General features: G+C 49.0%; 1 long non-coding RNA gene across 3 annotated transcripts; it reads right to left on the reverse strand.

Annotated features, from left to right (window-relative positions):
* Window positions 1-628: 628 nt before the first annotated feature.
* On the reverse strand, window positions 629-22,850 carry LOC311442017. 3 transcript variants are annotated; one of them, XR_014696407.1, is made up of 9 exons: window positions 22,500-22,850; window positions 19,493-19,600; window positions 15,855-15,953; window positions 15,273-15,332; window positions 11,534-11,705; window positions 10,124-11,413; window positions 5,279-5,319; window positions 4,880-5,040; window positions 629-712 (listed from the first exon to the last, which is right to left on the reverse strand). It is a non-coding gene; the product is annotated as an uncharacterized lncRNA (long non-coding RNA). The 3 variants fall into 3 exon arrangements; XR_014696408.1 differs by having other exon boundaries at window positions 5,246-5,319; XR_014696409.1 differs by lacking the exons at window positions 629-712; window positions 4,880-5,040; window positions 5,279-5,319 and adding an exon at window positions 9,561-9,946.

Here is a 22,850-nt window from a genome sequence, read left to right on the forward strand (position 1 = left end):
CTGTGCTGTAAAATGACCGAGGTGGAGCAGGATGAAGAAACAGAGGGACCAGCCTTCATCACCCTCCTCTCTGCACGGGGTACTTGGGCTTGCAACTTGTACCATACATTTGTTCAATGAAGCAGGGATGGTCACAGTGCTTTTCTTGCTTCAGGAGCTGAGAAACCCCAGCGGGGGAGCCCCAGGACAATCTTTCTGCTTCCAGCTGAGAGTTTTCCACAGGGCATCCCCGCAGCCCCTGGGACAGGCAGGCAGCCCCAGCACGTGAGCTCCTCTTTTGCCTGGGGGACAGAAGCCTTGCTCTGCTCTGCGCGGAAGAGGTTAAGGGAAAGGAAGAGGTAGCAAATTTCTGAAAAATACCAGCATGCTGGTTTTGACAAATACACAAATTGGAGCCGATTTGGAATGCAGATGTATGTAAACACGCATGAAATTATCCCGGCCCTCCTGCATAATGTCGCCTCTCAGCCACAAAGGCTCTGAATGCTCCAACAAGGCCAGGCTGGTTGGATCCACTCAAATCAGGGAAAAGTAACTGGGAAGAAACCAAGCAAAAGGGTGGGGGAAAGAAGAAAGAAGACACCTCATTGTGAAGTTTACCTGCCAGGAGCTGCTGCATCCCAGGAACCCATGGGCTGAGCTGAGCATCCTGCTGCCTCCTGAGTTTGTAAGGGTCTGGTGTCACACAGGCAGGACGCACTCGTGGGTTTCTCTGGGTGGATAGTAATAGGTAAAGGAAAAAAAGAGGAGATGGAGGAAACAGAACAGGAAGTACCTCTGTGATGAAGGGATTTCCCTGGGAGTATCTCTGGCCTTCACTTGCACACACAGAGGTGCCTCTCAGGACCAGCTGGCCTACACAGGAGCCATAGGAGGTTTTATAAAGGGAGTTTCAGCCCTTCTTCCTACCCACAAATCTAAGAACCATGGAATATCCTGAGCGAGGCCACCTGCAATCTCCGGGCCACGTAGCAGTCACACTGTGACTCCTGCAAACAGGAACCAGGAGCCCCAACTCCTGCTTCCCTGTCCCAACCACCCCATCAGTGCCCTCCTTGGTGACTGCAGTGCAGATCAGTTTAGTGCCATCAGGACATCACCCAAACGGGACAGAAGAAGCAGTGGGTAAGCCCCCACAGCGGGAAAGCCCCTGAGAAAAGCCCCTGAGGAAAGCCCCCTTCTCTGTAGCCCCTTCCCTGGTGAGCTGCAGCAGGGCTGTGGCAGAGGCAAGCAGCCTCCAAGACTTTCTGCACATAAAGAGCTCCTTTTTAATATCAAGCACGCATCTTTTCTATTTACCTACCGCCAGCCGTGCCTGCCCTGATACAAGCCATAAGCCCTGGCAGGGCTAATCTCCCCATCCCCACACAGCACCTGCGAAGCTTCAATTCTGCTTTTCATAACGGTCTGTATGAACAAACCTTCATTAATCCCACATCTTCCTCCGGCCTTACACAAGCATCCAGGCACCAGCCGGCTCCCCCTGCTCCAGCATTTCAAGCAGGATTTATAGAGGAGAGGAGCCCCTTGAATGCAGGACATTCTGATTAAAATAGCATGAGGGACACATCAAAAATGGAGAGGAAAGACAGTCCTGTGGGCTCAGTGGGTCTAAATGTATAGACACAGGCTCATCCATGTAACTTGAAAAATCTCAGCCCTTGGAAGAAAGGAACAGAAATTAAACAGAAGGGTCCCAGACTGCCAGAGGTACCCTGCTCCTGGATGGGAGCACTGGGAGTCATCACCCATCCTGCTGTGGATCCAAAATCCTTCCTTTCTGAGCAAGGAAAGCTGGAGGCTTCACAGACAGGTAAACAAGCACCCGCACACATAAATAAAGCATGGTAATAAATGTCTTAATAATTAGCAGTGATACAGATGCAGCTGAGCAAACAGCCGTGGATCCAAAAACACAAACAAGCCCTCTGCTTCCTGCCCTAGCTCCAGTGATAATTGCTTGCACGCCTCCATCACAGACGATCCCAAAGCTCTGGGTAAATAGAGATGGGGATGTCATATGGAGCGGGGAGAGGCAGTGGTGAGGCTCAGGTCTCTTGTGAGGCCATCCCAGGGCCCCACTTGGATCATACAGAGTATCCCTGCAGAGCTGTCACCCCCAGGCCACCACAGAGAGAGGTGGAAAGTCTCTACCACGGACCCCAGCACCCTCCGAGGCCCAGGACCAAGCAGGTTCAGCCACATCAAACCATCTCCAGAGAAGAGGAGAAAGCTTTTTGAGATGGAGCCAGAGAGGTACGGTTTGTAAAGCCCAAAATTAAGTTTGTTATTTCCTACTGCTTTCCAGGAATCCCACTTTCAGATTCTTGGGGGAAAAGAAAAAGACGGGTGAGGAAATTTGGACATGTTTTACTGATCTGCTAAGCAGCTCTGAGCCCCAGTATGCGTGGGGGTACAGCTGCTGTGGGGCTCCGTGGGACAACCCCGACCTGTGCTGGATTGTGCCCGTATAGGATGAGCACCTCTACAAGCACCTCTTCCTCAGTAGCACCAGAGAGAAATCATTACTGCTGGGATCAACAAGGAAAGGCAGAGCTGGGACAAGGAAGAGAGCTGTACAAGAACACAAGCACGAGCCCCTCCTTTCTGAGTTCCAACTGCAAAAAGGATAAAAAATAAAAACCCTTTGAACTTTCCCTTTGAGTCTTGAGCTCTTCTAGCATTTTTTTTCCCCCTCTACTCCAGACTCAAAGATGCATTTCTAACCTCAGAAGTAAAATCCTCCTTTTGTAGCAGCCATTAATTGGCTTTTGGGAAGCTGGGCCACCAGATATGCCCCTAATCCCATTCACACTTCCAGCCCCATGTTCAGAGCCAGTCTGCCCAGCACTTCTCTCTGCAAGAGGCTTGTAAGGGGAATTAGCTGCTTCCTTCAGCCACTGCGTCTGGCTGCCTTGATATATTCTTAAATATGGGGGGAGGGAAAAAAAAAAAAAAAAAAAAAAAAGGAGAAAAAAGCAATTGGCAGAGCGGGTTTGTTGGGGAGACACTGATGTGAATTTGATCTCTCTAAACGGCACGTTGCTCCATTATGGAGACACACAAAGCAATGTCAATCACTTTGTCCTAGCACAAAAGCTAAGAGCTTGCCAAAAGGTTGGCAGCAATGCGCACACCGGTGTAGGTGGCAGGGTGTTATGAGACTGAGTGCCAGTTTGATCAGAGCTGCTTAGATTATGAGGGTGTTAAAGTGTGTTTGCCATGATTTAAAGCGTTAAACCTTGGAAGTGGTGTATAAAGGCTGACATGAAAGAGTCTGAGCAACACATCCACACGCGCGTGTGTATTTAAAGTCCAGGGAGCCAAACACAGATCATAGTTGTGAATTCCCAGCTGCCCTTGGAAAACCTTCAACTCAGACACATTCCTATATAGGGGCATTTCTTAAGCAGGCACCACTCACTATATGCTTTTTCCGTGGGTGTTCCTACTTCCAGACACTGCTTGCATGTACAGGACCTCTCCAAGGGACGGTGGGTGGAGGGGAACCGAGAGGCAGAGTTGTTCTCCTTCCATGCTCATATCCCAAACAGCACATGTCAACAAGAATCAAAATGAAATAAGAAACAAGCTGAATTACTGCCTTGAACAAAAACCAAACCTGTTCACCAATCCAAACACATCTTAGTATCCTCTCCAGAAAGAAAAGAAAGGAAAGAAAGAACAGAGCATTTATTAAATTATTCTGACTTTTTCTTATTACTGTCTCTCCTGGTTCAGACTAAGGCATTAAAAAGCCACGAGGCACATTGATCTTGTGCTATTTCCCATTTAATATTGAAGCACTTGAAGCTCATGGGAAAGGTCATTCTGATCACATCTCTACCCGAGGAGATTTGGATTGCACAAATGAACATCCAGACGCTCAAAGCTCCTGCCCACCACACGTGGCTGTTCCCTTTGGGTCAAACACTGCCAGGCTACATTGTGAGCCTCCTGTTGGTGTTCACGGAATGAAGCAAAATGTCCTTTAAAAGGAGACATAGCCAGCACGGGATGGAGTCAAGAGGAACTCCAGCTGGACTGTTAGCCTGGAAACTGCCATAAACTGTGGAGGTGAACTCCAAATGAAAGATCACGCAACGGGGACCTGGAGGCAAGCAGATGGCTTTTAAAACTGGGAGTCTCACACCAGCTACAAGCAAGTAATTACCAGCAAGTCACAGCTGTGCTAGACCACATGAGCAGGTGAAAATGTGACTATGCTAGGGTGTGATCGCACTGCCAGCATCCTCCGACACTCCTCCTCTTCCCTAGCTGGCCCTAATGCTACCAGATGTAGGGGTTATTTGCTTCAGAGAGGTTGGAACAGTTTCTCCTTAGGAGGCCTTTAAAAACAGGGGTGGGAAGGAAGTTAACAAGATGCTCTGAAGTGGTGGATGAGTGTAGTTACCGTTGTGAGAGGTGAGGAGTACATCCAGAGAAACGCAGAGCTTCCCAAAGAGGATGCTAAGGACTAGCAAGGCGTGAGCTGGGGCTGGGAGAGAGGTTTCTTCACTGGATCCCTCACTGCCTGCTGACCAAGCCAGTCTGTTCCTGAATGCATAAAGACACCCAGTGCAGAAAGGTTGTATTTGCCCCAGCCACAGCTGGGGGGGAGCAGCTGATGCCAAGTGCCTGATCCAGAGTGATGGGCTAGGCTACAAAAGCCAACCTTCAGGCAGCCAGTCTGCTCCAACTACTTGGCTTCTTTTCCAGATGCTTTTTCCAACAAATCTAAAGAGCATAGACATGCTAACAGAGTCTGAGGACTTGTGTTTTGTGCATTTCAACAAGAAAAAAATGAGAAAAAGCAAAGAGAAGTATGATGCTGAAACATCTCCTCCAGCCCATGCAAACCACTCTCAAGTGACCTTACCTGCTCGTCTTCAAATCCACCAGTGAGAAATTCTTGGGCAACAAGCTGGTTCCTACCTCCATTGAAGCCTGAGACCTCCTGGCCATTCACTCTTTGGCAGCTGGGAGAGGTGCTGAGCCCCTGTGTGCTGAACCACATGCGAAACCCCCAAACTCTTTCTCCTGGTCAGTCAGAAATGCATATTTAAGAGTGTCATTCCAGCAAGGTAAATCAGACCCCACATACCTCCAGCCACCCTCCCCTTTGCCTTAGTTTTCCAACCCCATGGCAGAGGTTTCCTTTCCAGGCCACCAGATGCCGTTAGACAAATGAGAGAAAATCCATCTTGGCCATGAGGGCAAAGGCACGATTCCTTCCCCTGCTCACCCCTCTCCGCAGCAGAGGCGAAAAGCCACGTACAGATAACTTCTCCTCTTGCTTCCTTCCTCCTTCCTTCCTTTCTGCAATCCGAGGAGAAGAGGGTGAAGAAAATGGCACTTGGATTAAATAAACTAACAATCATCACGCAGGGCTTTTAGCTGCAAGTGAGCCAAGTGTCCTGTAACATTAAATAAATGCAAGATTAACCTTCACGGCTTCCACACTAAATTATTTATCTTGAGAGGCGAAGAGGTCAGGATTGAAACAAAGGGTAAATATTTGACGAAGGCACTGCGTGTGCTGGCTGCACAGCTGTTTGCCAAACGCACTGGTGCTGCCTGCACATCCCTCCCACGGGGCTGGTTTCACTGCACCCCAGCCCATCGGCACCCCGGGACTCAGCTGCAGACAGGATGAGGCCCTTGTACCCTTGGCCATGGCATCCTGCCTGGCAAAAGCCACCAGGGCAGAGGAGAGCCCCTGTGATGTGACAGGGGACGATACTTGCTGTGATTTTGCCCAGCATCCGATGCGTCTTAATTAGCAGTTGCATCTGCCTTCAATACTGGAGTATTATTAACCGCATGATTTACATACAACCATTTGTGTAGCCACCGTAGGCAGGGAATTACCTGATAACAAAATACCCTGCTGTTCATGCTAAGTGACAGACTCAGAAATATTAGTCTGTTTAATCAAAGCACTAACAACACAGAATAGACAAAAATATTTTGCCATTCCCTAGCTGATCTCCCCCATTAAGATGCTCAAGCATTCTTCTGTCAAAGACATGCCAATTATTTTTTTTTTTCCCAACAAAAAATTAAAATTTAGCCACTACTGGGAAAGCATACGACATCTGTTTAACAGTGAATAGCAACATTACAGTGCATTCAAAGGTGAGAAATGCAAAAGACTATGGCCAAGACTGATGTAATTAGCCAGGATGTACAACACCTTAAATTACGAGCACTGTACTTCCCAGAAGTGCCAGGCTTTGGAAGAAGTGGGCAGGATCTCAGTGTTAAGTTACTTGAAAACAATTCCCATAACGCACATTTTTCCCTAGAAGGAGCACCACCAGCTCACTAATCCATAACTCTGCTTGAAGCACCCATTTCCTAGCTCGCCTTGCTGTCCCAGCCTGGAGCAGATGCAAACCAGCGTGGGTGCAATGGACTTCACTAGGCCAGGATGTGCAGTGGCAAAGAGAAAAAAAGAAAAAAAAAAAAAGTCCAAGCTATGAAATTCAAACATTTCAGCTATTTTTGAATACAACAAATTCACAGTATCATACTCCAGGAGTGTGAAGGAGAGAGCAAGGCGAGGTGCCCTCTGCCCTAGGCTGCTGCTCAGGGGGATAGACACAATTTCTCAGGCAGCTGTGTGGCCTGTCCCCTTGGTGTACAAGGCATTAAACCACGCACAGGGTCCAAGGTCGGGAAGGGATTTTCTCTGAGTGAAGGGAATCACTGGAATGGGCTCTTACACTCCTCCAACAGGTCTGTATTTTGGCTGTTGGATCATCATCTGCTCATTTCCATGCAGCAGATCCTTGCTGTTCTGGGGATCAAAGATGCTGGTGCTGCTCTTGATCCGGTGGTGTCTCCAAAAAGCAGTTTAGCTGGTGGGGTTGGACCTGGGCAGAGTGTGAGGGGGTACTGCAGAGCCTTTCCCAGCCCCACATAGGAGCCCCCACTCCTTTCTCCTCACACCAAACCCCTCCACCTGAAGATTCACTCTCCCAGGACAGCCCATCGCCGCCAGCACCCCGTGAGCCACCAAGGCACAGCCAGGAGCACCTCAGATCATCCCAGAGAGACAATATCAGGGGTCTGGAAAGGAGATACCCAGACAGAAGAGCCCCTCCTGCCACGGTGCTGCCACCCCTCACCAGCTGATGAAGGCTGTGCCTCTGCTGCCAGACAGCACGTGTGTTAGCACAGGGTCGGAGGGGGTGAGTAAGCTGTGAAACCCTCCTGCCGGCGAGATATGTTGCTTTTTACCAATTACGAGCACAGCTATAGGTAAAGAAGCCATAGCAACAAAAACTTGACCTGCTCTGCTCCAGAGACATAGCTGGAGCCTATTCGAGCCTTAATGCAGTCTCTTAACGCCTACTGCTGTTAATGGTTCCTGCATAATAAGGGGGATTACGGATCTATTACCGATCTGTCACCTCTTAAAGAATATGCCATTAATCACGATCGTTTATTTGCAAATTGGTTTATAATTTTGAAAATCTTTTGCAAATTACTTTAAATGGAAGAGGGTGGGGGGCAAGGGACTTTCAAAACAGGTTTCCACGTTATTTCTTCCCTCAGCCTAGTGCCCCTTTTTGAGCCAAATCACTGTTTGTGCATGCCTGCATACATTCACAGAGGTATTTACATACGAGAGTAAACCAGATAAGCACAGCCAGACATTCCTGGCTCAGCCCCTGCAGACGCCGGCCTCCCTGAGAGACTCCCTGTGCTCTCCCTGTTCCCAATCCTTTGCATCCTTCCTAAATGTCACCCCCACACCCGGCTCCATCCTCCTTCGGCTGGGGAGGAGCACGGCCACCCCATTCTCCAGCTCCACGGATTAAGGCGGCTTTGCCTGGATTACGGCTGCCAATCAAGTTCAAGTGCATTTTTCGTAGTTGAATGTGTGGCACAAGGTTTCAAATAAAATCATCAAGTGCAGTCGATTAAACTCATTAAGTCCTTACGGACTCGCCTGTGTACTGTGCTGTTATCAGATTCGGAGACATGAGAATTAATTAGGCCGCTGTTCTCCTTTGTCTGGATTAGCGTGCCAGGCCTGGCGCCCGGATGTTTTCCTGGGGAAACACGAGGCCTGTAATCTCCTTACCAGCCCAACCGGGCAGACGGAGGCCTAAGAGATTTCTTCAACATTCCCCAAAGATCAAACAACAAGAACACGCTGGTCTTTGAGGTTTTTTCCTCCTGTTTTTCTTTCTTTTCTCCTCAACGTGCAGTGCAGCTCATGAATAAAAGGCAGCTCAGTGGGAAGAGGCAGGCAGGGAGAAATGGCTGCAGGAGCCAGCGGGTTCCTGGCACCAGGGCTGGAAATGCTCCTCACGTTAACCTCCTCACCAGGGTATACTACGGCTGTCCCGCAAGCTCCTGCTGGTGACAAGGCCTTTTCCATATCCACAACCTTCCCCTCCATGCTGAACAGCGCTTCTGTCCATATGAGATCTTCCCCACAGCCACATCCCTGGGGTCACCACTCACATTTGGGTACAGACACACAAAGGGACAAAGGATGTCCTCTCCACCCGCACAGATCCAGAGCACTTTGGAATCACGGCTGCCACACGACACGACTCTCCAGGACGTCCCACGTGCCATTGCTTCTGCAGCGAGTGCAGTGCCTCTGGTATTTGCATCACCCACCTCTGGGAACCACAGCTCTTTCACAGAGCAACCATTGCATTTGTGAGCTGCTTGGAGAGATGGACATGCAGGTGGAAGGAAAGAACAAGACACTGGCTGCTGGGACAGCATAATCCTAAACAAGAGGGTCTGTGGAATCAAGTATCCATGTGGTTCTCTGATCTATACTGGAGGACACAGTGGACAGAAGGGCCAAGATGAAGATAAACAGAAGATTATCCTCATATGTAATACACCCAGCTGCACTAAAATTTGTAACATTCTGGTCCCTTCCTACAGAGCAGAATCCCACTACTCAAATACCAACCCTAAACAACCTCCCTACATCACTCCCCATGTGCTCCACTCTGCAGAGAAGACATACATGGTATATATTCATTATCACAAGGCTTTTAATAGAGAACAGCTTACACTCTATTACCAATACCAATATCACACACTCTATACTAATACCAACATCATGCAATAATGCAATACTAATATACACAGCTGAACAATTAGACCTCTGCAGTGCAAGGGAGACTTACAAATTCCCTTATAACCCTTTTCTAGTGGCACAAGGAACTTCATTTACAACAGGGATCTGCAAATCTCTCCCCTCATCTTAAGGCTGCTCCTCATTCATCAAAGTCAGTTATTAGACAGGAGGGCAGGAGATGGGAGATTCGCAGCCAGTGAGGACACACAGGTGTCCACGTGTGAAATGAGGGTTTCTGCCTCTGTCACAGTGAAGCCAATTGGTCTTTAACTAAGGTATTGTTTTGCAGAGCAATGCGACTGTGGAAAGGCCTTACGAAGGCATATTGCCAAAGTGAACTTTATCCAACAGGCTTTTCCAGTGGACACAAATCCTTTCCGATGGGCCAGCTGCCCGCAAACACACTGCAACAAATTTATGAGAACATAACTGTGCTGTAAAGAGATGAACTTAAGGGACAAAGAAAAGTAATCCATATTAAGGCTGGCAAGGGCTTTGCACCTGCTAACAGTCCTGCTGAATTGCATTTGAGGGGAGCTGAACTACAGCAATTTCTAAAGTAAATCACTTGGGCCTGCCAGTACTTTCTCCAGTTTATTACAGAAATTTACTCACAAAGGTCAGTGACCCCGCAGTCAATGACTCCCCCAGGTGACTTCCCGAGCCGTGTTAAGCCACAAGCGTTTGCTCTCACTCCCTCTGATCTTCCCTTTCTCTCCTCCTCCTCTTCCACTTCCCTGTTTCACTCGCCACTCCACTGAATCCCTTCGTTTTTTCTCTCTATTGTCAAATCACGGGAGCAGGGTGCGATGTGACAAGGCAGTGCTGCAGGAACAATAAGGGATGTGGACGTGAAGGAGCAACAGAGAGGCAAAAGGGCTGAGAAGGGAAGCCGCAAAGCCTGGATGTGATGGAAGGGAAAGGGAGGTGTGAAGAGCTGCAGGGACAGCAGTAAGGCAGCTACAATCTCAGGAAGGATGGAGGATTCTGTGATTTTCATACCTGCCTCCCTGTAGAGATGACGTGAAGTCAGGGGTGACAGTGGGAGCAAAGCTGCATCCTCCAAATCGCAGAGGGCCTCCAGAGTCATGTAAGCTGCAAAGGTGAGGAGGAAGACTAAGGAGCAGAGCAGGTGAGAGGCGCAAAGCAAAAGGTCTGATGGCATTGCATGGGAGAAAATGAGGGCTCCTGGCCCAGTCTGTCTTGTGATGAGAGCGGTACAGCCCAGCCAAAGGAGGTCATCCAAGGGCGTCAGGTGAGTTCTGCTCTCCACCTATTTCCAGTCCTTTCCTAATAGGGGACATAGAAAATTATGCATTTCCTTAGCCCAAAATTTCTGCATTTAGACTAAATGAACCCCACCAAAATCTTATCTAACTAGCCAAATCAATGTAAAGTCAGAGTCTTGCTCTGCTCTCCAGAAAGTTCTCCAGGCCTGATATAAAACTAACCCTCATCATTTCCCCGGTAGAAACTCAAGAAAAAGAAATTCTTCAGGAAACACTTCACCCAGGTATCAACTGCTAAAAGTTTAAAGGCATCCCAGTCCACAGCAGGATTTCTGCCACTTCTCCATCCCTGCCTGCTCCCTTCTGCTTCTGCTCAGACACCTCTCTGAACCAGCCGTCAGCACTGCTTGTGGTCAACACAGCCTTCCACAAATTATTAATCACAAGTGAAAACATACAGAGCGAGCAGGCATCCTTCCTCCTTTCCCAGTTCTAAATGGTTCTTCTTCCAGTGTCTCCTTCTCACTCACCTTTTTCTTTCTTCTCCCCCCACCACACACAGGGAGTCGATGGATGTCTCTTTAAGGCCCTGTGCCTGCCACCTTGCAGCACACCCTTGTAAATCAGATAAATATCTCAAGGATCCTTATCCTGGGAAAATTGAGATAATTGCGTCAAATTGAAGTGCCTCTCTTTTATTTTTCTTTTTTTTCCCCCCCCCTTCTTCTTCTCTTTTCAGCTGGAGTCTCTTGTAGTAACAGGTGTGCTGACTGCTAATTCCTGCACAGGAGTTGCTCCCGTTCTCAGAACGGATGGCCCTCGATGGCTGGTCCCAGGCAAGCTCGTGAAGGGATTTTTAACCAAGGTATGCTGTCAGTCAGGAACTTTTTCACAGCTCTGTCCAAGTCTCTCTCGGAAGAGGTGATCCCTGCCAGTGTATCCCTGACACACACATGCTCAGGAGGTGTCTGCTGTGGCGTGCATAGCAAGTTGTGCCTGTAAGAGGTTACAAGGGATCAGCTCTGGTGTCCTCCTCCCACGATGTGCCCAGTGCTGTACAGACCTTGAGGAAGACACACACAGGAAGGTGAAGCTTTAGAGACACAAGAGGGATGCTCTTTTAGAAAAGGGTGGAGAGAATAGACTTAAAATACAGCCTGATGGCTTTCAGGCTTCTCTGTACCTGTCTCCACGTGGCAATAGTAGGCACGTGTCTGTATGCAGTTCTTGCACAAGCAGTCCTGCAGAAAACCCATGGGCAATTTCTCCAGATGCTGTGACATGGTATTAAAAGACTGTGCACACTCAGACACTCCATGTGCACAGGAGGTGACCTCCATCCATCACACAGTGTCCTGCACAGAGGAAAAGCTTGCTCAGGACAGCAGGTCTGCTCCAAGCCTCTGCTGAGGAGAAAGCAAATTCCTGGAGTGCTGGGTCCTGGCTGTGGCCTGCCAAATCTCACAGCCCTCAGGAGAAGGGAGGGCAGGGAAGAAAGGCAAGAGGGAAAGAAGAAGAAAAGAGGGAAAATACTTCACCCGAAGTGAGTCCAACAGGGTTAAGGATTTGCTGGTAATGGAAGAAAGGAAAGGACCGGGAATTGGGCTAGAGCAGCCCAGAGGTGGGGATGAGTGGATCAGAGGGCTGAATCTCATGAAAGTCTGTGCAGGAAGCACCAAAGGAGCCAAATTCCTTTGTGGAGCATTTTGCAGACTGTTTCACACGGTGCTCATGGCTCCTCTGATCTACCAGTTCTTGCAGAATCAGAACTGTTCAAACGCTGTAGCTGTGACTTGGACACGACATAGGGACACCCATCTGGGGCTGCTGCTTCCTGAAAAGAGTGAGAGCATGGAAGATACACAGGGGACAAGAAGGGCACAGTGAGAAAGGGAGGGAAAAAAAAAAATAGAAGTAGAAATATACAAGAGCAACAGAAGAAGAAAAGTAACTAAAGTGACACACAGCAAACCTGATCATGACCTCAGTGATAACATGGGACATTGGGAAAACAAACACAAGAAGTACAAAGGACAGAGAAGAACAGGATTCAGGTGCAAGGAGATGGGACATTAAGAAAACAGCAAGAAAACTAACACAGTAGTCAAGTCAAGTCAAGAAGACCCTGAGTGATGATCTAAGCTGGCCTGCTCCAAGCTGGTCCTTAATCTCTTCCAACCCATACCTTTCTGTGACCCCTTGGCAGGACAGAGGAACACCAACACCATATGGGAGGATGGGCAGACCCCAGAGCCAGCCCCTATTTCTCACTCTCATTGCCATGTGCATCTTCCTCACCTAGAAGCCATGAAAACAACTCCCACCAGCTGTTAAGAACAGACACAGCTGCAACAAGTTATTATCCCTCCCTCCCACTGTAGTGGCCAAAGCCACCAGAAGAGCAGGGCACAGGGCAGCAGGTGAGGAGATCAAGAGGCAAGCAGCGACCCTTGCTGCTTTTCTCCTGGGGGGAGAAAACTTCACAAAGCAGAAGTGTGCGGTGTTTTGCTTTTGGCACTCTACAGCTGAACACACAAACAAATTGGGACTGTCAGGAGGACAGAAGGTGAATGATGGTGCAATCCGAAGGGGATGATTACTTCTCTAAGAGATTTCCAAGCAGCACCTGGGGTCTCAGGGGGAGCCAGCAAAGAGGATTTTTAGGTGACTCTGTGTAAGGCGGGGAGCACAAACACAGGAGGTGTTCAGGGAGGAGGATTTATTCTGCACCAGAGAGCTGGCAAGCAGTGGAGAGAGACATGATGGTACTGAGCATGGCCCTCATAATGACAAGCCTCCTGCAAGTGCGTGTTAGACCTTCAAACCCAGCCAGCTCAGCTAAAGCAGACGTTGGCTGGGAGAAAGCAGAGCATGCAGGCCCCATGAGATGAATGCTGAGCTTGGGCAAGCGGTCTCGAGGCTGCAGGTGGGCTGAGAGCGGGGGACAACAGCTGCTTCTACTTCATCCTGGCCTTCCGTGCCAGGCCACCCTACCCTTGTCCCCAGCAGAGCCACAGCTCTCTGCAGACTCATCAGAGCCCATTCTTCTGAAGAAGCTCTCACACACACCAATAATAACCTGAGAGCCCAGGCAGGGCTGAAAGAAGATGAATGCAGCGGCTGAACGAGGTAGTTCAGAGTTGCAGCTCCAGCCAGAGCTTGGCCCGGGTGTCTCTACCCATTCCAGCTTTGAAGAAAAAACTTGGAAAGCCAGAAAACAGCTGCCCAAAAAGTCCAGTGATGAAGATTGGATAGAGGGAATTCCCATGAATCAAATCCCTCTATGTGATTGCAGCCACCACATTCTCACTTTCCTCTGCCAAGCCACAAGAAACAGCTACCATGGAACACCGTACCCTCTGCTCAGGACACATGTAGCACAAGTTCACTCCTCCATGCTGTCCATGTAGACTTAGGTTGACCTTGAAAGTAGCACCACAAATGCAGAGAAGGGAGGTTGGTCCTCCATGGCTCCCCCTTCCCCTGCACTTGTCCTACAAAGAGGCTGAGGACAGGTTTCAGTGCCCAGGGGGCAGGATGGCCCCTGCCCAACCTGTGCAGTCACTCCTGGCATCGGCAGCCCCCTCACAACATTTCCCCTCCTCTCGGGAAGAACGGGCTTGACGGTGTTTTGACTCCCTTCTCAGAGACTCCCACACGGCACTTTACAATCCAGCTTCGCTCTCGCATACACATCCCGGGCTGCATCCCAGAGACGTGTGTCAGGCACGAAGCGCTGTCAGTCAGCCCCAGTCACAACACTTCAGGGCTCGGGAGAAGCCTGATGGATCGGGGGGAGGGTACACAGGAATGAGAAGAAAAGGCTGAACAGCTAAAAAATGAAAGGAGAAAGACAAATCCTGCGGGTAAATGGCAGGGACTGTTCCATACAGCAAGGATGCTTTTCAGCTGTGATAAGGTAGTGGTGTCAGGTGTAGAAAAGGACAGAGATGTTCGGATGGAGGCGGAGAGGGAAGGCTCATGGCAGGAGTGACTGGGGGCAGTTCTCCCACCACCACCCAGATATTTCTTGCATAACAAGAAACCTGCAATCCTGATTGCCCAGAAATGCAAAGCTGGACAAAATAGGAAGCAGGGGTCCAGAGGAGGAGATGGTTCATTAAAGGGTGCTGCAGTGGTGAGGGACGAGGTCCCTCCCTGTTCTGGGAGCTGAAGGAAATGGAGAAAAGACCTCAAGCACTGCACAGAAGCTTGAGATTAGTTGAGTATGCTCATATTATGAATCTCAGTCTCTTCCACCATGCATGAAATGAGTAAATATTCATTGGGCTGAAGAGAGAGAGAGGAGAGGGGGAGGAGAGATGACTCCATAGCTTAATTGAGATAAGTGTTCACTGGAATACCTCTCCCCCACTTGCAGGCTGGAAGTCCTACTTCTTTTTACTCCCTCTCTGCAATTCGTGGATTAAATAATGTTTAATCATTCCTTACAAAGTGGAAAAGCTCAAATGGCAAAAACTGAGCAGGCTCCCCTGCCACCTTACACACAGAATGCCCTGATAACCAGGAGGGTCTCTTGGGGAGGGAGCCGTGGGTACAAGTCTCTCTCAGAGAGAGAAGAGATTGTAGGGAAGAGGGCTCCAGCTGCTAAACTATGTGGTAGGAGTCACAAACATTTCTCTGCCCATGCAGACCCTATTGTCTCAGCTGTACCCAGAGAAGACCTCATGAACTGGGCTCCGCCAGTGAGAGAGATACCCATGCCCAGATTATTCTGGTGTTGCTTGAACATAAGCTAAGCACACTAAAATCATAGGTAGATCTGGCAAAGTGCAGACAAATCTTTAGGGAGGATCAGGAATATGGAAATATGGGCAGCTACATTGAGAGGCAGCAGAACAGGGCTTCTGAGGAGCCAAACTAGACCCCTAAAGTTACTTTCTGCTTGGTGTAAAACATACCTCTTTCAAACAGACATTTCTTCATAGATCTTGTGAGATGGGACAACAAACCCGTCCTTGCTGTCATAGAGAAGACAGAGGAAGGCACAAGTGAAGCAAACACATGAGAAGCCTGCTGCCCAGCCACACCATTCCCACGTGAACCTCCATGAATCCTACAAGCCTCTTGTCCATCAGGAGACACCATCACCTCCCTAGCTCAGTCAGGGGATGTGGGGGCACAACCCAGGATTTTTTCAAATTCATCACGGAAGGGAAGATCCCCTTGCATGAAAGCTGTCTGCAGCTCTGGCCTCACAGGCTGTGTTCTGTCAGCACTCATAGGGCTGGAGTGGGTTTTTCTGTTAGCTGCAGGACAGACAGGGGTAGTGGAGTGGGTGGCGTAAGCTCTGACTTCAAAAGATATTTGCTAATCTCTGAGGTGCAATCTTATTAGAAAAATGCAATAGGTCATGAGGGGTAGGGAGGGGAAGCTCTAGAAATTACATGTCACCTAAAAATTGGCTGGAAGAAATGGGAGTCTCTCTGCAGGCTGACTCATGGGGAAAGGTGAGTCCATTCCTCCCACTTCCTTTCACTCACCTTCTCAGTCACCAGTGGTTTTCCTCTGGTGCAACCCAACCTCACAGCTCCTAGTCTCTGTGTGTATCTGACATATGGCAGACAGAAGCGGTAGCAATACTGTGAAGAGCATGAAGGGAAAGCCAAGTGAGGAAGCAAAGACATATCCTTTAAACCTTGGGATCCGTGCTCTCAGTCACCTACCTTCACTGGGGAGCAGAGCTCATGACTCAGACCACATAGCCATGGTGAGGAGCCACCAGCTTTGTGAGTCATTTTTATGATCTAATCACTGGGGAGAAGAAAAGTCCAATGAGAGGAGGATGGAGCGAGCCTCGCCCTTTGCTGACACTACTTCATCATAAATAACTTCTAGAAAGTGCTGCAAAACATCTCTTCAAACCCAAGAGGAGGCCAAGGAAAGGGAGAGCCCCCCAGGCATCCCATTATTCCCCCAGCCCGCCACGAACCTGTAAAGCGATCGGCCCTTGCAAACCCCAGCCCGGCTCTGGCTGGGTTAATGTGACAATCCATTTCTGACAGCGTGTCAATACAAAGCAATTTAGGAGTGCATGAAAAATCGACCTGAGGTAACAGGCAATTTCTCCGCTCTGCTGGTTAGACGGAAGTAGGGACCAACGAGGCCAGCAGCTCCACGCACACCTTGGTAGTGCTTGCTCTGCCCACGTTAGCGGCTGTCACCGAGATGGGGCACGGCAGGAGCAGGACATCATCTACAGGGCATGGTCTCAGGATGGGGAGCTAAGGCAAGGAGAGCTGAGGTGAGCATCCCGCTCTTTCTCCGCATTAAGACTAGTTAACCAGAAGGCATTTCAGTATGTGAAGTAACGAGCTGGTTATAACAGTGGAGAGACCTTAATATATGCATGATTGCAAGGCAGCACCCTGACCTCAAGTCCATACAGCCTGACCCTCAGGGGGAGAGCCACTGGCTGAACCACTCCAGACTGCAGAGGGATAAAGGGCAGTCTAGAAAACCCAAGAAACTGAGGCCAAATAAGCCAATTCATCTTTCAAGCCAAACCCAGAGCATGCCTGGGAGGGAGCAGGGACACTCACCAACACCTTCTGCCACAGCCACGAGCAGGTTTCACACTGACACATCTGCCCAGGAGAGGCAGTGAGTATTGCCATCGGGAAGCTGGAGGTGCAGTGGGAGAGGAAGACGAAGGCTCTGGCATGGCCCTCCTTCCCCTCTCTGGCAGCTCCGATTGCTGGAGGGCCATCACCTGCCTCTTGCCCACATGGTGGCCACCAGCAGCCATCTGAGAGCGCTGCCTCCATCACGCCGTGCAAATGCATTGGCTCAAATGCTGAGGCTGGCATAGAAAAACAGAGGTTCAACCCAATCCAAGCAAATCTGTCTGCAAATGCAGCAGCGTGCTGGCAGTGCTCATCCCACACAATGGGCTAGCGGACCCTCCCACCACGCTAAAAGCATCGCAGCCTGTTATTATTAAAAGCAGAAAACACAACGGAGCCCACACGGCCGAGTTCGGCCTTTTTCTCCTTCACAGCCCCAGAATGTTTCAGCCTGAAGAGCTGATGTAGATCCCTCACTCATCTAGAGAGGCCAGAAGTGCCGCCTCTGCTGAGAGAGTCAGTCGAAATGATGCTCGCTGCCTGCTTTTTAGATCGAACAACTTCGAATTGGGCTGAACTTCCCACCCATGCTGTGCCCCATACACATACGGCTCTAGAGGGGGCTAAGCAAGGAAATGCGCAGTTTAAAAAAAAGGTAGAAAGGGTAGAGAGAGGAAATAAAATCATCGTGAATCTGCCAGAATGACTTGCTGGGTTAAACCTACCCTTGGAAACATTTTTACCCAGGAAACCATGGGCTAGAGCCAGAGAGGCAGGGTTTGGGGTTGGGTCCTTTTTGTGTGGTTGCATTAAGAGTAAGATTCCCATTTTATTTTGATTTAATAAGCTCGTTAATGCATGTTAACAAAATTAAAAGTCATTATTAAAGGCAGATGTACGGGTGTATGAATAGCTAAGCATCAGTTTTGCCTTCAGATCATCCACAGCTTCAGCGTATGCTTCCAATAACCAGCTGTCACTTACCAGCGATGTGGTAACTCTCTTATTAAATCCTAAATGGGCATATGGAGGTTACATTTAACGTGGTGCTTCCCCCCCTCCCCGACTTCTATCTTTTCCCACACGCAACTGAGCCAACTCACGAATTCCCTGCAACATTTTTTCCCTTAGTTAATGGGATGCATGTTGAGATCAGAAAGGCCAGATGATGACCTGTCTTTTTTGTTTCTACATCTCTTTGGAAAAATCCATATGATTCTCCATGTGTCAAAGGAGTCCTAACACATCCCAGATGCCCGAGCGCTAATTGCGCTTTTTCTACTAGAAGCCGCTGAGCTCCCCCGAGAAGCCCTTCAACCACAAGCCCTGTTTGTCCAGCGCTGCCACGTTCCTGAACAGCTTTGCAGTAACAGGCTGGCAAACTCAGCTCTTGGAGGAGCCACGAACAACAACCCAGCACGAACACCTCCTTACTCACAGACTGCATATTCAGAGGCTGCTGGAAACCAGGGCACCGTGGGGCTTGTGAGAAGCAAAACCTGCTTCTGTGCTGAGCACTGGGGCAAAGGGTTAAACGAGAAAATCGATCTTGTTTGCAAAGTTCCAGTAGGGCTACAGTAAAAATGCCACCAGATGCAAACAGTATGTAAAATCAGGATAACGCTTCCGTCAGTTTTCTTATCTTTTGCTTTTTAGCTAAGGCAAATGCAATTAGCCACGTGGGAGGCAGTGCCTGTACCTGCCAGTGCTGTGGCCTCCAGCTGGGAGCAGAGGGGACGTGTGTCTCCTGCCAAGTCACCCCGACAGGCTGCAGCCTTATGGGCTGGGCAGGAGCAGCAGGAAGGGGCAGTTCTGCTCTGTCCTGCCCCAGGCTGTGGTCACTGCTGCCCTGGGAAGTGGAGAAGAGCACTGGGGTCTTGCTCTCCTCCTGTGTCCTCCTCTAGCCCCTGTTACCAGCCACAAACATGGGATATTTGTGGTTTACACTTGCCCACCCGTATGTAGGAAGGTCCTGTACAGAGTGCCATCAATCATCCGCAGAAATATTAAGCTGCTGGGGAGCTGAAGCTGTCATGTGCTGTATTCATTCTTTTGAGGATCAAGTATCTCAGCAAAAGCAGGAGTCCACACGCAGAGCCTCCTCCATCCCTGATCTCATTATGGCCCTGCCACGTGCACAAACCCCTTTCCCTCCCGGTCTCTCTTCCCACAGCACTGACCACAGCTCATAAATTAATAAGTGCATGTACTTTTAAAATCAGGTTTGTGGTGAGGGAGACAGTGAAGATGAAGTGGAAGGGAAGGGGAAGAAAACAAGCCCAACACATACAAACAGCTCAAACACTGCAAAATATTTAACAACATGTAAGTCCCTCAAAACCACAAACCCCTTGGTCTCTATCCGCTGGCCAGATTTGCTAATAGGTTTCCTACCAGTGCCAGTGTGAAAGGCAGTGGCGCACAAGGACCCAGCATCCTTTGTTCTTACTCCAATTATGTGCCAAAATAAATTCAAGGGGGGAAAAAAAGCCTAATCCATAGTCACTCTTTAGTCTTGCACAGCTTATTAAAACCAAAAGGACAAGATAATCCACCTGGGCTGGCAAGTTGGAGGCTGCTCATCCCCCTTCCAGAAGAAATCAACTCATGTATCCTCCTCAGGCTCCCAGGAGGCTCAGAGACCAGAAGACACCGACAATATGCTACAGAAAAGAAGAAGAAAGAAAAAAAAGAAGTTAATTATGGAAAAGGTTCAGAGGAAAGCATGTTTCTGCACAGCTGCTGAGGGCAAGCAGGAGCTGTATGAGCAGCAGGAGCTGCTGGCTCCAGGCTCATGGTCATCAGAGGATCACACCAGTGAGGCATCACCAGCTGGGGATTTGGTGGGATGGGATGGGCAGCTACAGAGGTTTGTCAGTAGACTGAGCATGGCTCAGCAGACTGAGCCACAAGGAGGCTGAAGAAGAGAAGAAAACTCTATGTTGCTATTGCCCAGCTTGACCCTGGTGCTGGAGAGGTGACAGAAACCAGGACAAGCAATAAAATTGGCAGGGCTTTGCTCCCCTCAAGACAAGTGGGACCAGGGAAGTGGCAAGGCAGCAATGTCCTCACCAACATGATGGATGAAGACATATGAGAGAATAGAAGAAGATCATTTAGGGTCAGCATCACTTGGACAAAGGAGATAAAAGCAGCTCTGTTAGGAAAGTGCTGAAAGACCTCCCTGGAGCAGCAGGAATGGGTTTGAATGGACATGGAAATTCCTGTTAACACCATTAGAAAGAGAGAAACTATCAGAAAAATACTTACTGTGGGAGACTAACTGGGCAAATGAAGACCAAAAACAAAAAAATCTGAAACAGTAGGGTCCAGATATCCAAGTTACCACAGTCAAAAAGTGGAACAGCAACAGTAGATGTAGCACCAAGAAGGGAGATTGTTTTAGACTCAACATTGATGAGTGGTAAGAACACCATGGAAGGGCTGGAACTGGAAAATAACCTTGGACAGGGTGACTTATTTTAAACTTATGCTGTATTTTGACATATTTTAACCAGAGCAGACAGATAAACAAGAGCAGAATGTCGCCTAAAGGTTCCTGATTTCAAAAGGGCAAACCCATGTCTTGGATATAAAAGGGAGGTTCAAACTTCCTTAAACCAAGTGAAAAACTCCATGGAGACTGCATCCCAAAGGTGGAAAAAATACACAAGGAGCAGCTCCTAACTTGCTGGAATTAATATGGTAAGAGGGACAAACGTAGTAAGGAAAGAGCACAGAAAGGAAAATGATTAAGCAGCAGAGAAAGAAGGTTTGTAGGGGCTGTGAAGTGGAGAGATAGAGTGAGAAATGCCAGAAGTCAAACTGAGTTAGACCTTGGGAAGGATATTAAAACAAATAGTGAAAGGTTCTCCAGCCATACAAACACAAAGATAATAAAGACAGAACAAGCAGTGCTGTGATGCAGGACAGGGAACAAGAGTTCACAGAAAGTCTAGGTGAGGCCCCAAGACTAAATGAATTCTTCTCGGCAGCTCTGGACAGGGACAATAATTGTAAACATATGAACTAGGCTGCGTAACCAACATGGAAAATGTTCTCACCACAGCTGAGAGGGAAGCGGGGATCCAAGATCTGCCTGTGATCAAGTGATGGGGCACCCAGGTAGCCCCTGGCCCAAAGTCCTGGTGGAAGTAGCCGGTGGTATGACAGGAATGGGGTCAAGGGCTTTGATTAATCCATCAGAAAGGAGGTGGAGAACAGAAAATGCAGTACCAAGAAGTAAGAAGAATGAAAAATAAATCTGAGCAGCTTCCAGCCTGGTGTGTGAGGGAAGAAGGAAAGACAGGGGTGGGCTGGGGGATGCTGGACTATTCTGAACAGGGACTTTTATCATTTTTGTCTTATTTTTTCTGATATTATCTGCTTGCTAAAGGAAAATCTGCATGTTAGTGAATCGTTTGATGCAGTGGCACGATGAGAAGTGACTTGCTATGGTACAGAGGAGGAGGCTTAGAGCCCAGGCGATGTAGAGCCAGGCTGGGAACTGGTGGTGCAGCAGCAGAGGGCTGGGAGGGAAGGGGACAGCAACAAACAGGTCACCCACTCTCAAGGACAACAAGAGAAGCAATGAAATCCTGCCAGGATAACCTATGAGTAGAAAGTGACCTAAGAGGGGACACAAACTTTGTGTTTTCTTGGCTGAAGGAGATGCGATTACTCTCTCCATCCTAACTGTAAAGAAAGGGAAAAGCAGTGGAAGGATGACACCAGTGCTAAAAATATATCAACTAGCTAGAAACATGCCTAAACTCAGAATTACGCCTCACCAGAGCAGTGAGGCAGCTGGGGCAAACGAGGAGGAGGAAAAAAAAGGGGGGGTGGAAGGAAAGATTTTTAAGATGGAGCCTGCTAGGAGTATGAAAGGGATTTTATGAGGTGGTTCCCAGCTGGGAATTTGGCCAAGGTACTGAGGTTAACACACCCACTACTCTGAAAAATACCAAGGGATTTTCAGCAGCCAGAAATTGCCAAGACCTGGGTTTTAAATCTCCACTGCTGAAATGCAACTATTTATTCAGAGCAGTTCCACTTGAGTAACTATGTGAAATGCTGCTCTGAGACTCTCAAAAGTCTCCCGGGGAGCAGGCAAAAAAAATACATATATTCTGTCTAGAGCTGATTCTCTTTCCACACTTCTCTCCCTCTCATCCCTCTTCACCACTAACAGGATTTGCAACAGAGCAGCCCAGCCCTTGGGGCTGTGCGGCTCCTGGCCCCTCTCCCCACGTTTGTCACCCCATGGAGATATCGCCTTTGGAAATCCAGGCGTGAGGAGCAGGGTCCCTGGAGCTCTGGGGACTGCAGACACCTCTGTGCCCTCACGGCAAGCAGGGAAAGATTTTAGGTGTCTGTATGAGTGGTACAGTTCAGATGTGTCCAAGAAATACCAGCTAGGAGCAGACGCCTTCAGAGCCATTCAAGGCTTTCTTAATATCAGCCTACCTGGGATGAAAGAGAAGTGAGCCATCTCCAGCCAAAGCAAAGCGAGCAGTTACCAGCACCCCCAGGGGCCCACAGGGAGCAAACAGCTCATCTTACCTCCTGCTGTCTCCTTGCTATGGGGAGACCCCATAGGTACCACAAAGCCAGGGGGGTCTTTTGGTGAGGTGGCTGCACCGCGTCTTCCTGCAACAACCACCAGACACTGCAGAAAGAAATTGATGTGCCGTGGCCCTCCATTTGCTGAGGGGATTGTTTTTATATCCCTGTGCCTTCCTCTGCTCCGTATTATTTGTCCCCTGTGTGCTATGATACCAGTGAAAACCTCCACGCTGCAGCCCGGACCTGAACCAAGGAGCGCTGCCAGCAGCAAGCAGCACCCACGGCACGGCACACAAACGCCCCAGGTCCAGGGAAGCTGTTGCCTTTCTGACATGTCCATATTTGCTC

This window comes from Aythya ferina (genome assembly GCF_964211825.1).
Source record: "Aythya ferina genome assembly, chromosome: 10".
Taxonomy (NCBI): domain Eukaryota; kingdom Metazoa; phylum Chordata; class Aves; order Anseriformes; family Anatidae; genus Aythya; species Aythya ferina.